The sequence below is a fragment of the Carcharodon carcharias genome, chromosome 6, assembly GCF_017639515.1.
Source record: "Carcharodon carcharias isolate sCarCar2 chromosome 6, sCarCar2.pri, whole genome shotgun sequence".
Lineage (NCBI taxonomy): Eukaryota > Metazoa > Chordata > Chondrichthyes > Lamniformes > Lamnidae > Carcharodon > Carcharodon carcharias.
In genome coordinates, this window is record NC_054472.1 from 179,400,510 (window position 1) to 179,415,912 (window position 15,403).

A 15,403-nucleotide genomic window follows, 5' to 3' on the forward strand; every position below is an offset into this window, starting at 1 on the left:
AAGCTCTGGCCTGCTTCTACCAGTTCGAACCGGCGCACTTTGTGTTTCACACGGCCAGATCACCAGGATCTCCCATGAGCGGAAGCAGCTGCCCCTGTGAAACGCACATGCACAAAACAGGGCCGTCCCCTATTCCCCGTCCCTGCAAAGGTTGTCAGCGTTGGTTCGGGGGGGGTGGGGGTGATTGTGCGGGAGGCAGGACCTCCGGGTTTCAGCCTCCTCCGCCATTTTCACAAGCGAAAACAAAATGCTGGCCTAGCCAGCAATACCCAAGTCCCGTGAAAGAGTAAAAAAAGAGGTCCTGGCAACCATTCTAGAGACCCAATCGTCGCTGAGTCGATCCATTGTGCTCCTTTACCTGAGAACCCGGCTCGTACCTCTTCAAGCTAATTTCAGTTTCACACCTTGAAAAACACCGTCACCTCAGCCCTCGAGTCCCTTTGTTAAAGGCAAACTCCTTAATTTGCTCAGAAGTCTCGAGGGAGTTCTGTGTAACATTAAATGTGCTTTTCTGTTGTCGTGAGTTATAGCTGCCTGGTCAGATACCCACGTGTGACTTGTTCCCAAAGAAGGCGTGCATTTTATTTTGGGAGTTTTGTTATCTTTCTTTTTCACCCAGGTTGTCCTGTTTAAAGCTGGATATATTTAGGCAGATTATTTTTAACATGTGGATCAAACTGAGTGATGTTCTGCCCTCGCACGAGCAGGTAGGCACTAATTTTTTCTGCTTCCTCCCTGTGCAATGATGCCGCTGGCAATCCCTGAGCTGGATTCTGACACAGATTTACCCACCAGGGAGTTTTGACAGAGCTTGAGAACAAGTTGTTTGTTACAGCCTTTTTGGAAGATTATACAGCCATTTATCTTGGTTAAACTGAGGAAAGTTATAGTGGATGAGATTCCCATATCACAAGCTTGAGCTGGATTAAGGGAGGGACTCTATTGGGCTATTTATTCAGTGGAAAACCAAACTCTACTACTAACAAATAGGGAGTTATCAACCATATGGTGGAGACCAAAACTGGACACAGTGCTCCAGGTGCAGTCTCATCAATTAAGGCCATCAACTCTCAGAGAATCAGAATTGTTCATTTAGTTTCAAAAGATCTAATTTATTTCGATACACTTCTGGTAAAGAAACACAGTTCCCAAGTGGTGAAATGAGTTTTCAGTCTGCCTCGTATTTTTTGCCCAGTGAAATCCCTGCACATAGTTAACATGTAGTAGGCAAATGGGCTGCTCAATGTGAGGCAAAGGCAAAGGTAACCATTGGGCATCACTGCCGCAGATTGTCTTCAACACTTACTGAGTAGGCCTCCAATACAACTGACAGAATCTGCAGGGAGTGGCTTGGGAAGCCTTGCTTACTTTTACTTTTCCCATTTGTTGTTCCCATGTATTGTCCTGCTTCCTACATGAGGTTATTGCTCTGGTAAATTCATTTTACCTGACGAATGACAGGAGACATATTCACAACTGGTAAAGACATATCTCAATACATTTCCCTGCACTAATCGTCAGACATTCTCTTCCATCCATCCCTGCCTAACCTGATGGTTGGATTATTTTTGATCCCCTTTCCCCCATGACAGTTTCAGTATATAGATCTGATGGTGTAACCAATGGGCAATGTTTAAGGTTATCTTTGAAGTGTCTTGGCAGGGAGTAATGAGAATAATTACCTTGTACCATTTATATCTCCTATAGCGAGTGATCACCATGCCTCATCCATTTTAGACAATGGATTTAATGATTGCGGCAAAGAAGGTTCAGTGAAGCACCTCCAGCATGAATAAGTGGTTAGGACATAGGGAATAGGAGTATTGAGCATGTACTCAAATTGGCAGGATGCATCTCGTGGCACCCCCAAGGATTTGTACAGGGGCTTCAGTTTTTCACTATCGTTATAACTCACTTAGATGGAGGAATAGAGAGAGCTGTATACCCAGGTTTTCTGATTGCACTGAGTTAGGTGGCTCACTGAACAGTCTAGATGGGAGCAGAGAGTTTCAACGGGACATCGATAGATCAAGTGAGTGGGCAAAACTGTGGCAAGTGGAGTTCAACTGAGGAAGTGCGAGGTCTTTAGAGTCTAAGGAAAGATGACCCAGATTATTTCTTAAAAGGTGAGAAGCTAGGAATTGCAGAGGAGCAGAGAGGCTTAGGGATCTCTGGAGGGGAGTCATTATAATAGGCAGATACAAAAATCTACTTTCAAAGGCTAATTGAATGACAGCCTTTAGCATCAGGGAATTGGAATGCAGAAGGTGGAAGTCATTAGACAAGGCTGGGCATCCTGTTGAAGGTCTAATTGAGGTGTTTAAAGAATTTGATAGGGAACAGAGAGAGAAACAATTGCCTTTGGTGGAGGATTTCAAAACTGAGATCAATAAATAATTTATTAAGCAAGGAACTTAAGGGTTATGCAATTAAGGCAAGTGGGTGGACTTAAGATATAGGTTAGCCATGATTTAGTTAAATGACAACACAGGCTCAAGTGACTAGATGATTTACTCCTGTCCACCTGTTCCAACGTAAGTGTCTTTTATGTATGTGTAGTTCTAAAAAGTCGCATATTACACATGCAGTGCACGACATATATGGCATGTTACATACATGATACATTACACACACAGCTTCAAGCGCATGGCAGGTAACGATAGAGGCAAGACATTCTTTTCTTCTGGCACCGTTAAAGGAAATGAATATGGATAATCATTTCAGATTCCTTCTTCTCCTCCAAAAAACAGCTAGCTCAGGCCTTCAGTTCTCACTGAACCCATAATCAAAAGCTGTAGACAGGATTGACACCAATGACACTCCCAGGAGTAACTTACCACACTCGTACCACAACAGTCTCACCAAAACAACCAGCATTAGAGATATAAGGCATTTTTAAAACTATATAATAAAAGAGCTAACATCTCTGCGGGAGACAAGGTTTAGCCCTAGGTAGCACCTGTTGCTCACCAGTCCTATGATGACACAACAATAACATGCATTTATACATCTCATTTGACATTGTGCAACGTCTCAAGGTGCTTCACTGCAGAACTAACAGTCAAAACATTTGATACTGAATCACATGAGGAGACATTCAGGTTCAGTCAAAGAGGTGGATTTTAAGGAGCATATTAAACAAAGAAAAGAGAGGTGGTGAGGTTTAGGGAGGGAAGGGCCTACAGAGCTGAAAGTACAACTGCCAACGGTGGGGTGATGAAAATCAGGAACGCTCGAGAGGCCAAAACTGGAGGAGCACAGAGGGTTATAGGGTAGGAGCACCTTACAGAAGTAGTGGAGGATGCGAGACCATGGAGGGATTCAAAGGCAGGTTGCCAGAGCAGTAGACAATGTAAATTAGTGAGTACAGGGGTGATGGGTGAATGGGATTGCTGCAGGTCAGGATATGGGCAGCAAAATTGATACCAAACCTTGGCAAAGCAGAGAAAATGTAAATGTTGGTATATAAAGGAGATCTGTTTGAATCAGGTTAAGATCAGCAAACCCAGTAAAGTCGATAGCAGAGGTGAAACATAGGACTCTAATGCTCTCAGTAGCGCAATCAGCAAATCAACTCAGAATGTCAGAAAAAGCTCATCCGGATTTTTCATTTTATTATTTATCGTGAGTCAGATATTGGTGGAAATATGTGTTGCAGCAACAAAAATGGCATTTTTATTAATTCTGGTAGAGACGCCTTGAGTGGTCCCCATACCAAGATTGCTATTTCTGTTTTTATGAAAGGGACAAATTCATTAAAACGTAGCCTTTAGTGACATCGCGGTGATTCAACGGCACTAATTATTTTTCTCCGCACAAAGACTTTTTAATTAAGACTCATTGATCCTCCATGACATTAATAATGGGCAAAAATATCTGTTCATAATTTTAAAATATTAAATTAAGCATTACAAAATTATCTGCTTGTTTTCACCCAGTTATTTGTATTTTTTTAAATCAATTTACTTTTGGAAACCTGTTCTCATTTTCCTGTGTCAATATTGGGCTTGTGATTCTCAATTTACCCCTCTGCTCAGTCTAATCACCTTTTATGATTCATTTTATTTCTTTCAAATATATTTGCTTGTGTAACTTTACATCAGTATTTATATAACTTATGCACCTTTTTCTTATATCCTTTCTCACGAAGAGCATTAATCTCTTTGGCCTGACATTATGCTATAGGGCACTAACTTATACTAACTTATACATTATACTACAGGGCACTAACTTATGAAATGCTTAATGTGAAGTTGGCTTGAACAAATGCTTCAAATTCTTCTCTCCATTACTTTAGTGGGACCATTAACCCACTATTTTAACTCAGAGGAATTCTAGGTGAGTATATTAATCATTTGTAGCCTTATACCCTGCGGTGAAATTTCCCAGCATTTGGTGTTTCTCTTTTATTAAATTCATTCATTATTTCTTTTCTGCACAAGAAGGTACAGAAGGCGGTGAGGGAGTGAGAACTCTAAGCTATTCATGGGGCTGGATTTTACAGCCGTAAATCAGGTTGGCTGCACCCCACCCCCACCACCCCCAGCCCCCAAAGCCCCACCCCCACAACCCCCTTCCACCCTACCATGCCCCACCACCAAAACCCCACCCCCTGCAATCCCTTCCCACCCCCACCACTCCCCACTCCCAAAACCCCACCCCCACAACCCCCTTCCACCCTACCATGTCCCACCCCCAAAACCCCACCCTCTGCAACCCCCTCCCACCCCCACCCCCCACTCCCAAAACCCCACCCCCACAACCCCCTCCCACCCTACCATGCCCCACCCCCAAAACCCCACCCCCTACAACCCCTTCCCACCCCCACCACCGCCCACTACCAAAACCCCACCCCCACAACCCCCTCCCACCCTACCATGCCCCGCCCACAAAACCTCACCCCTGCTGTCCCAATTAGTACAAGGACTAAGTGTCATAGATTTAAGGTTTCGGGCAAAAAGATGCAGGGAGGATGTGAGGAAGGACATTTTCATTCAGCGATTAGTAATGGCCTGGAACTTGCTCCTTACGTGGGTGGTGGAAGCAGAGATGATGAATGGTCTCATAAGGAGATTGGAGGGCACTTAAGGGAAATAAACTTAAAGCACTATGGGGATAGAGGAGGGGAATGGGACTGACTGGATTGCTCTACAGAGAGCCTGTATGGACTGAATGGGCTGAATGGCCTCTTTCTGTGCCCTCATGATTTTATGACTCTGTGGCTTGGCTCAGAGCATTGGACTCTGGCTGAACTGCCTGACATACATCTTGTCTGACTGAGTAAGGTATAAGTAGATGCACGTGAATCCTGGTTGGGCCAGCTTCTCAAGAACTCATGGCTCATGACCCCTAAGAGGTGTCGTGAACCACAGTCTGGATGAGGGGAACTTTGAAAGATAACTTCAAAATGTCTTCCCTGGTCCCCATGCCAACTCTTGCCCTCACCCACCCCTAGTGGCTCCTCATACCCTCCATGCCAACCCATGTCCCTCCACCCATCCCCAATGTCCCCTCATACTTTCTATTCCAATTCACAGCACTTCCATGCCCATTCACACTGGATGAACCCTGTACAGGACCAATGAACAGCAACAATGGCATGTGTTGAAAAGCTTAAAAAAAAGCCATTTATAACTTTCTTTAAACAACTGTTGTTATTACAACCCTATCAAAATTATCATCAACCAGACCTTTAATATATCAATAGCAGAAACTAGAAGCACTAGATAGCTCTTTATCTTGTGTAAATATACAATGAGCCATTGACAAATTAGGTCTAAGAGAAAGCTATAAATCAAGCAATGTTTTCCTTCATGTGAACCTGTTCCAATAGGCTAATGGGTGTCTGGGCTCTCAGTCAATAACGTGTAATGATGCTTGGCCAATATATATCCCCACCCAACATCACTAAATAAACAGGTTCTCTGGTCATTATCATATAGGGAAAGAAAAAGAAGCCCCATGCATTAGCTCACGTGAGACCTGCCTGTATGTATATATAGGTCAGAAATTTATATTCGGCGTGCTGGGGGTGTGGGACCGACATGCTGGAAGGTAAAATGATGCGCGACGGTGTCGGGCTTGAGTCCCAACGTTAACGCAGTGTCTCGTAATATTTTGTTCGGCGTGTGCATGCCAGAGTCAGTTGCGCTCCTGCCAATAATTAAATCCTGGCCTTAATAGGCCATTAACATACTAATCAACACCAAATTTACTCTGCTCATCTAACCTAATGGCCGGCGGGCAGGCAAAAAGGCCAAGTGGCCTTTACGCTTTGTTAGGAGACCTCACCTATGAGGTCCTAGGCCCTCATTTTAACTGCTCCTGCCTGGCGGAAATGAGGCTTCCTAAAGCTAATACTGATTACATAAAAAGTTTATTTTGAAAAGAAAGGCATGTCCCACCTCACGTGACACAGTCAGATGAGCGGACGTGTTTCAATAAATTTTTAAATATTTTTAGACATGCCTTTAAAAAGCATTTCAATCTCCCTGAGGCAGCTCTGTGCCATGGGAGACTGAAGCGCTCTTTTGTGCGCATGCGCAAAACAGAGTGCTTGACCCAACTCTCCCTCTTCCTGCCCCCACGATCACAGTTAGCACTCAGCGCTACCGCGTGCGATCCACGCTGAGCGGGCCTTAATTGGCCGACTCGTGTGAACCTGTGATGCGGACCTGATTGCGGGCCGTGGTCAGCTCCATGTACGCCCACGCCCGCTCTTGTCGAACCCGCCCAGCCAATGTAAAATCCTGGCCATAGAATCCTCTTGTACATTGAACTATCCGCCGCTCTTGGAACATAACACACGGCAGCTTGAGAAAAACTCATTTGGTTTCTCATCAGAAATTCCCAATCTACGAAGCACAGACTCTGCGCAATAAACAAAGTGACCCTCTGGGATGTTCACTCATATTATTAGGGATAATTATAATCTGACTCTCAGGCAATTAAACACATGGGATACAGTGGAGGGATGGTTTTACAACCCACCCCATTATTGTTCTCGGTTGACTTGAATGGAGTGTAAAATCGAGCAGGTTGTAAAACCAGATCTTGCCAGTTTGTCATTGGGCACGTTGGGTTAAAATTGCCCCCAGTGTACAAGCAGAACAGCTGGCCTGCTTTCACAGTGACAACACAGTTCCTGGAACATGGCAACCAAATGAGGTGAACAGAACAGGTTTTATTGGAGGCAATACTTTTAACACAATTATAAAACCTTATGACTCCCCAGTTTCAGCGACCATGTGTTCTATTTCAGATCGGCATGGTGAAGACCCATCATCATTAATGTGTTACTTTCCACACAAAGCAGTGGCCTGGAAGTCTAAAGTAGCTGATTACAACATGCTTTTGCAGATTTAAAAACATTTTCTCAATATTAAATAACTTTGTGGTCGTGAGTTGTTTTCATCTATGAGGCCCTAGGCCCTTATTTTAACTGCTCCTGCCTGGCGGAAATGATTGAGCTAGGGAGACAATTAAAATAAAATGGGCCATTTATGGCCTCTTCTCACCATGTTCTGATCTTAACCTGTTCCTTTAAGTGAGACGCCCACAGGGAGGAGGCAGGGTCCTGCTTTAAATATGCAGACCCAATTGGCAGTTTCAGTTTAAGGGCTTGAGTCGTGGGGGGCAGTGTTGGTTCCCCCATCAAATCAAACCTGCTCAGAGCTGGGTCCCAAGCCAGAAGAATCAGGGGAGGCTGTGATGTAGTGGTATTGTCACTGACCAGTACTCCAGTGGCCCAGGATAACGCTCTGGGGACCTGGGAATCCCACCACAGCAGATGGTGAAATTTGAATCCAATAGAAATATAGAATTATAAACCTGATGGTGACCATGAAACCATTGCTGATTGTTGTAAAAACCCATCTGGTTCACTAATACCCATGAAGGAAATCTGCCATCCTTCCTTGGTGTGGCCTACATGTGACTCCAGACCCACAGCAACGTGGTTGACTCTTAAAAGCCCTCTGAACAATGGCAGTTAGGGATGGGCAATAAATGCTGGCCTAGTCAGTGATGCCCACATCCCCTAAATGAATAATAATAAAAAAAAAAGACACATAGTAGTTTTATTCCATGTATGCTGGGCTATCCCACACCTCAATCCTGGGCAGAGTTTTACCACTAACCCTATCCCCCTCCCTCTCCTCCACCTACCACCCCAATCCTCCCCACTGCTCTCCTGTCCGTCTAGACCTAAAGCCTTTCCCGGCATCCTACCTCTAATGTCTGCTCCTGTCTGCCTGACCAGGACTGCCCAGGCCTCAGGCACGGCTCCACGGAGTTTGATTTAAATGAATCTCTGCTGTTGGACAAGGCTTCCACGTCCTTGACTTTGCTGGCCTTATCACCCCAACTGTCCCCTCAGCCATTACCTTCCCCCACTCCTCCCCGCCTGCCCCAGTTAAAATCCAGGCCCTTCTATCCAAACTGAACCAAACTGAGTCACTTTGGGCCCAACTAGTAAAGATCTGAATTTTCCAGCTAACCCCAAAAGAATCAATTCTATTCTACAAATTGACTGAAGGGTTGAGAACCAGTGGGCAGAGATTTAAAGTGAATGGCAAAGGGAGCAGAGGTGACATGAGAAAAACCTTTTTTATGCAAATTGCAGTTAGGGCTTGGAGTGCACTGCCTGATAATTATGGTGAATACAGATTCAACTGTGGTCTTTGAAAGTGAATTGGGTAAATACTTGGGCTAAACAGTCTCCTTCTGTTATGTACTATTCTGTAGCCTGGATATGAACAGCGGCAGGTTATGCAGGCGACAGCTGGAGTTTCAGATGGGAAACCTGGAGGTTGAAACTCCACAGCCCATGTCTTTTATACACAACAGGCTCTTTGCCTGGAAAGTCAGCCTGATTGACAAGCTCAGCTCTCAGTTGGGCATGAGGACTCCAGTGGAGGCTTCAGGAGCAGGTAGGCCTGATCCACAACACGAGGGAGGGACACCTGACCCCAGGTGGGCTGGTCAAATCCCCGAACCCGGGGCTTGTGGGGTGGGGGGGGGGGGGGGTGGTCTAATACTGAGAGGGGTCCAATCCCTGACTCCTGGGATTTTGTAAGGTAGGGGGAATCTAGGGGGAATCTGATGAGGAGGACCTTGCAAAGCCAGGCAGAAGCATTCCTGCTCCTTCTGGCCCACAAGCAGTGTCGTAAAGTTACGTCCCTTCTCCCTGAAACGGTCCCCACTTCCGTTCACAGAATCACAGAATCACAGAGTGCAGAAGAGGCCCTTCGGCCCATCGAGTCTGCATTCAACTGTCGGGTTTCAGGAAACCCAATCCGTCATTAAAATACCTGCGAAGTATGTTCAATCAGAGACTGGAAGCCTCAATAAAATATTTAAGTTGCCAACCAAGCCTCCTAGCCCATTGTCCCACCACCATTAAACTTGGAAGTGGGCGGGTTGGGTTGTGTTTCAAACTTTTAAAACCTTAACATCAGAATTGACCTTAGTGTGTACAATGTTTGACACTAAAATTCAGCCACGTGATTGTAGGGACATGGATTCTGGGAACATTGTTACTCTTTTAGCCGTGTGTCACAATAACTCAGCTCACCATTGAAATAAAATAAAAATAATAGCATAAAAGAAAATCTTTGCACACCAAACTTCCGCTGGCAAGGTACACTATTGTGTGTTACCTTAAAAATATAATCAACGGGGGTCTAAGCAGCTTATTGAGCTATGTCTTTGGAAATTCTCACCCCGCCCGCGGATGAGGCTTCCTGACAAGTGCGAAGGCTGCTTGGGCTTTAAATGTTCTAAAATACTTTAACTACTTTCTAAATGGCCTTAATGGGCCATTGGCATTTTGGTGGGTGTGCAGCCGACTCTGGCGCGCACCCACCGAATGAAATATCGAGGTGACGCGCGATGATGTCAGGACACACGCCTGATATCATCGGGCGTCATTTTATGTGTCGGCGCGTGGGGCCCGCTCCCTGAAGATTCAGCCCTTTATGTTTAATTTTGCCATTCTATCCTTTGGTACAGAGAAGGACCGGATTGAACTGGTTCTGTTATACATGGCACTACCCTCTAGTGCAGCTGTGAAATGTGACCCCTGGAACAATAATGCATAAACATTGTTTCCTGTCTAATTAGTTCCTCGCTCTTTACAGATATTCATAGATGAGACAACCATATGTAGCACTTGGTATCTGGGCTGGAGAGAAGGCACAGCTGAAACTCAAAACGAAATTAGGAGACTGTCCATTCACAGTGCAATGTGCATGGTTATTCAGAGGGGTCTTTGACGGTGCAACTAAACTCTCAGGCAGAGAGCGACGGAGTCAGGAAAGTTACACAACTTGGTCACACTGGAGCAGCAGACTTATATCCGAAAAGAAAGCCGGCTTGAGTCCCTCGTGTGTCCGCCAGCTCTATCAGCACAATCCTTGCAGAATCTGCAAAAGATCCTGGGAGTTTCACACACTAAGCAAGTTAGGCCCCAAAATCCCAAACGTTCATGTTTTCACAATCTTATCAGACTGATCCAAGATTCAATTCAATTCCCTCAGATCAGAATCCACCCACAAAAATGGCCACTGCCCCGGGAGGGCATTGCAAGATTCCTCCTATTGTGTTGGTTCACGAGATTTCACAAATTGCTTTTGTTCTCTTGGGTTCACAGGCGCACTAGTAAGTACAATATAAAAGCTTTTTTTGCATCAAAAAATATCAAATCTACGAAGAGTCTGTTTAGCACAGACCAGTGAGACTATTAAATGCTTCAGCAGTGCTTTTTTTGCATTATTTTCACTGATTTTAAATTACTCACGGGTGGAGACCTGTTATTAAAAAAGCTCTAAAAATGTTGATGAACCCGATTTCAGCTGCATTTATGACACTGCACCGGGTTATTACAGTTAAACACATCAAGGCATACTTTTTAATGGACAGAAAATTAACTTTCTATTAAGATGACCACTTGCATTGGTTCATGGAGGGTTTAAAATGTGGAATTATGCTGGTAAACTTTAGCAGAAGCTTTAAATGCGACTCAACCAACACAATTTCTGGCATATATCGGCAGCAATTTCGTGATGGCATCCAAAGCTGAGAAACAGCTGCTATAGGGCTAAATAATACCGGGGGGGGTGGGGGGCATGGATGGTGTAGAAAGCACGTTGTCGTTGTGAAACCGAGCGACTCCACGCCGAGCAGCCCCACAGCTGTAAAGCGCTGTGAGGGGGGCTCATTAACGATAGCTGAGTGGGACTTCCGGCCCTCATTGGGGTAAAAGTCCCACCCTCTGGAGCTGCCAGCCAATCCGATTGGCCGGCAGCTCCGTCAGTCCCGGCAGCGCCAAGCAGGGCATGAATGGCAGCTGCCGGGACTGCAGCTGAAAGAGCGGAAGCCAAGGCCCCCCAGGATCCCTGGAGCAGGTAAGTCTGGGGTTTTGGGCCGGGAGGTTTTGGGAGCATTAGGGACAGGGGGAGCTGCGGGGGAGGTGATGGGTTTAAGAGAGGGAGCGGGTGGGAAGGAAGGGGGTGGTGTTCAGTCTAAGGAGCAGTTAGCAAAGGGCAGCTCCTGAAAAGCGACCACCCCACCGCCCCCCCCCACCCCCAGTTTCCTTCCCGCTCTTTAACCATTTGAGATTAAAAATCAGGCTCCTCGCTGCTGCCCTGCTCTCCACGCCAAACGTATTGTGGACGGGTGCATGGACTACAGCGGTTCAGGAAGGCAGCTCACCACCACCTTCTCAAGGGCAACTAGGGAAGGGCAATAAATGCTGGTCCGGCCAGCAATGCCCGCATCCCATGAACGAATTTTTAAAAATGCGTGCAATACTCCAGGTGTAGTCTCACCAAACTGGCTTACTGCAATTATACAGAGCCGATTATATGGAGCCTTGGTGAGACCATACCTGGGGCGTTGTGTGTAGTGTTGATCTCCTTACCTAAGGAAAGAGATACTTACCATAGGGGGAATGCAACAAAGGTTCACCAAACTCCTTGGGTGGAGGGATTGAAATGTGAGGAAAGATTAAATAGACCGGGCCATTGTTTTCTGGAGCTTATAAGAATGAAAGGTGATCCCATTCAAACATACAAAATTCTTACAGGGCTCGACAGGGGTAGAGACAGGAAGGATGGTTCCCCTGGCTGGGGTTGGAGGGGGGGTGGGGGGGGCATCTAGAACCAAGTGACAGAGTATCAGAATAAGGGGCAGGTCATTTAGGATTGAGATAAGGAGGAATTTCTTCACTCCAAGGGTGGTGAATCTTCGGAATTCACTGTCCCAGGGGGCTGTGATGGCTCAGGTCATTGAGTATGTTCAAAACTGAGATCGATAGATTTCTACATATTAAAAACATTAAGGGATACAGGGATAGTGCAGGAAAATGGTGTTGAAGTAGAAGATCAGCCAGGAGCTCATTGGATGATGGAACAGGCTCGAGGGGCTGAGCGGCCTACTCCGGCTCCTATTTCTTATGTTCTTACATCCTCATGTCCAGATCTCAGTGTCGTTGTCAATCACTACAGATTGGTCATCAACGTACAGGTTTAATACAACCTGTAATCCTGCATTATCTCCATCAAATTTATCGATTTAAAGTGCGCAGCTCACGTCAATATTAATTCGGTGTGACACACGTACAAATACTTGAAGTAAGCTACTCAGGGGTAAAACTGGCCAATGCCAGCGGCGCAAAATGGGCCTGCCGCGGATCGGCAGTCCAGTTTTCACCACGCCGGCTTTTGCTCCTCATTGAGCTGGAAAATATTGCCAAAATTTTCAATTTCGAGCCAAGTAGAAGCGACAGTGAGACTAGCAAAGGAGCCTCCAAAAGAAATGTTTGAGCTAGCATTCTGCGCACTTCATTGGAAAGGGTATCATCGCGTACGGGTGAAAAAATCAACTGCTAATTCACGCCCGTCCATTTCACACTGAAAATACAGAGCAATTTCACCCTCTTCAGCTTAAAGCATATATCATTCATGCATTTGGAAAATTCGGTTTGGGCCATTTTGAAAGCTAGCTGGCCGAAACGAGCATTGCACATTAATGGGAAGTCCTCGTTCTAACAATGGCAATACCTTCACAGCAAATAAACAAAATGTTTCATTTGCAGGGAAAGTTGTAAAAAAGTTGAGGAGGAGCTTACCTTTGATAGCGTGTGTGGAACCGTGCCCTGCAATGCACACACGCTGCACACCTTGGGTACAGCCCCAGGTAGAAGTGATGTGGGTCCTATGCTGCATAGATATTATCAACGGAGAGCTTTCCTTTCACCACACAAACTACTCAGCTGAAGCACCCAGTTCTGCCAAAAGCTGCTAGATATCAAATCTATTTGAAACCTTTCCTCCTTGATGACAGTTCTGTTCACTGTCGGCGTGGTGTGACGTTTGAAGGACACAAGAGGACTTTTGTTGTGCATGAATCAGTCCTCGCTGGACATTTCAGTGTCTTTAATTATAATGCAAGCAGCATAGGCCAGGCACAGTGCAAATGGAATTTCTCAGAGAAGAATCAGTCGCTTATTGGCGGAGTGGGGGGGGAAAGCTGGTCTGGCAAGGAGGCAATTCATCTTGTGTTAAAAGTATTTGCAAGTGCAACAAACATGCCTTCCATTTGGTGATTTGTCAGAGAATAAATAATCAATTTAGAGACTTGACAGATCTATAGAAAGTCATGAAAGGAAAACCAAATCTCTGCAGAAAACTTTGCCTTCAGCGATGATTTTCTCCATTGACCCTCCTGTGGTTATTTCTTTTAGTGACATAACTGGGATATTTTGGGAGAACGCACTGACTAATGTGTGTGTGTGTGTGTATTAGCTCTCTTCAGACCCACATAAATTCTACGCAGCAAGTGGCAACCTGATTACACAGCTCACATTTTATATATGTTCCTCTTGGAATAGTTTCACTGCATCTGTACTTCTATTCACTGCTGTACTCAGAATGTAAACACGTGAGGTTGATAGGTATGTCAGGGACAGTCTGGTTTCAGATGGAAGCAGCCAAGTATTCAATGATTTACGTAGGTAAATTATCCCAGAGAAAAGTTCGTAATCCTTCTTTACGTTATCTTTAAGACTGAGATTTGTGTAGCCAATTCGATTTTATGTTTTTAGCCTCGCAGAATTATAGAAATTCGAAGCGTACAGCACAGGCAATTCAGCCCGTCCTGCTAGATCCAGCTCTTTGAAAGAGCTATCCAATTAGTCCCACTTCCTTGTTCTTTCCTCACAACTCCGTAATGTTTTACTTTTTAAGCATTAGTCCACTTCTCTTCTGAAAGTTATTATTGACTTGTCCTCTGCCAGTGTTTCAGGAAGTGTACTTTAGATCACAACACTGCATGCAATAAAGATTCTCCTCAATTCGCCCCTTGTTCTTTTGCCAATGATCTTAAGTCTGTGTCCTCTGGTTACCAATTCTCCTGCCACTGGAAATGACCTCTCCTTAGTTACCCATCGAAACCACTAATGATCAGGAACACCGTCTGTTAAATTTCCCTTTTAACCCCCCTCTGCTCTGAGGAGAACAATTTCAGCTTCTCCAGGCCCTCCACATATTGGTAATCTGCCAAAATGGTAGCGTTGTCTTAAAGGGCCACTGCCATACCTAAAGCTTTCGCGTGGCTGTTTTGACAGGTGTTACCTTGTAGATGCTCTGGCTGATATTCATCCCTGTTAATGGACAGGGGGAGAGAGATGGTGGGATAACTTTTCCCCTTTCTCCTCATCTCTCGGGTTGCTTGCAGCAAGGTGGGTGGAATTTTCCGATTCCCCCCGATGGAGGTGAATGGTGGGCTGGGGTGGGGGAGGGGAGGTGGGGGCTGTGACAATGCAGCAGGATCTGAAGAATTCCGGTGGGACCTTCCGCTCCGGCCTGCCACGCAGCTCGCAATTCCTGCCAGAGGCTGCCATGAAACCGATTGGCATCCCATTAATGGGGTGCAGATGAAGGCCGAATTGAAATTGTCCCCCCCTACCACCTCCCCCGCCCCCAGCCACCACTCACCGCCCGATCGCCTGTGCTGCCAGTGGGATATCACGCCTGTCCCCAGAACACATCTGGACCAACATGGCGTGCATTCCGCCACTTACGTGAAGAAGGCCTGGGGCAGAGATCCGAAGAGAAGATGGAGGCCTCCAGTGACCAGACCCTGGAACGCCACATGCAGCATTGTGTGTGAGTGGAGTGTAAACCATGGGGACCCTCTCCACGCAGCAGGATCCAGGGGGCGGTTGTTCTTGGCTTAGCTGCAGGTGGACAGCTGCAGGAGGTACTGTTGGGCGGCGAGTGTCTGCGCTGGGGGTGGGGGATTAAATGGCAAGGAGAGGAATGAAGAGGTGGGGTGGATGTGGAGGCCTGGGTGTCTGGGGGGGGGGGGGGGCGGCAAGAGAGGTTGGTGGTGGTCGGCGAAA

The 15,403-nt window shown here is 45.9% G+C and overlaps 1 protein-coding gene across 5 annotated transcripts in view; it reads right to left on the minus strand.

Annotated features, from left to right (window-relative positions):
• The window catches only part of LOC121279082 (cadherin-7-like), a 126,098-nt gene extending 112,811 nt beyond the window's left edge, over positions 1 to 13,287 (minus strand). For 4 of the 5 annotated variants that reach the window (XM_041189981.1, XM_041189980.1, XM_041189984.1 and 1 more), the window contains exon 1: positions 13,130 to 13,287. The gene's annotated coding sequence lies outside the window, so the exon portion shown is untranslated. The remainder of the gene's footprint in view (positions 1 to 13,129) is intronic. The other variant, XM_041189983.1, reaches the window with a different exon arrangement.
• Between the last annotated feature and the right edge of the window lie 2,116 nt (positions 13,288 to 15,403).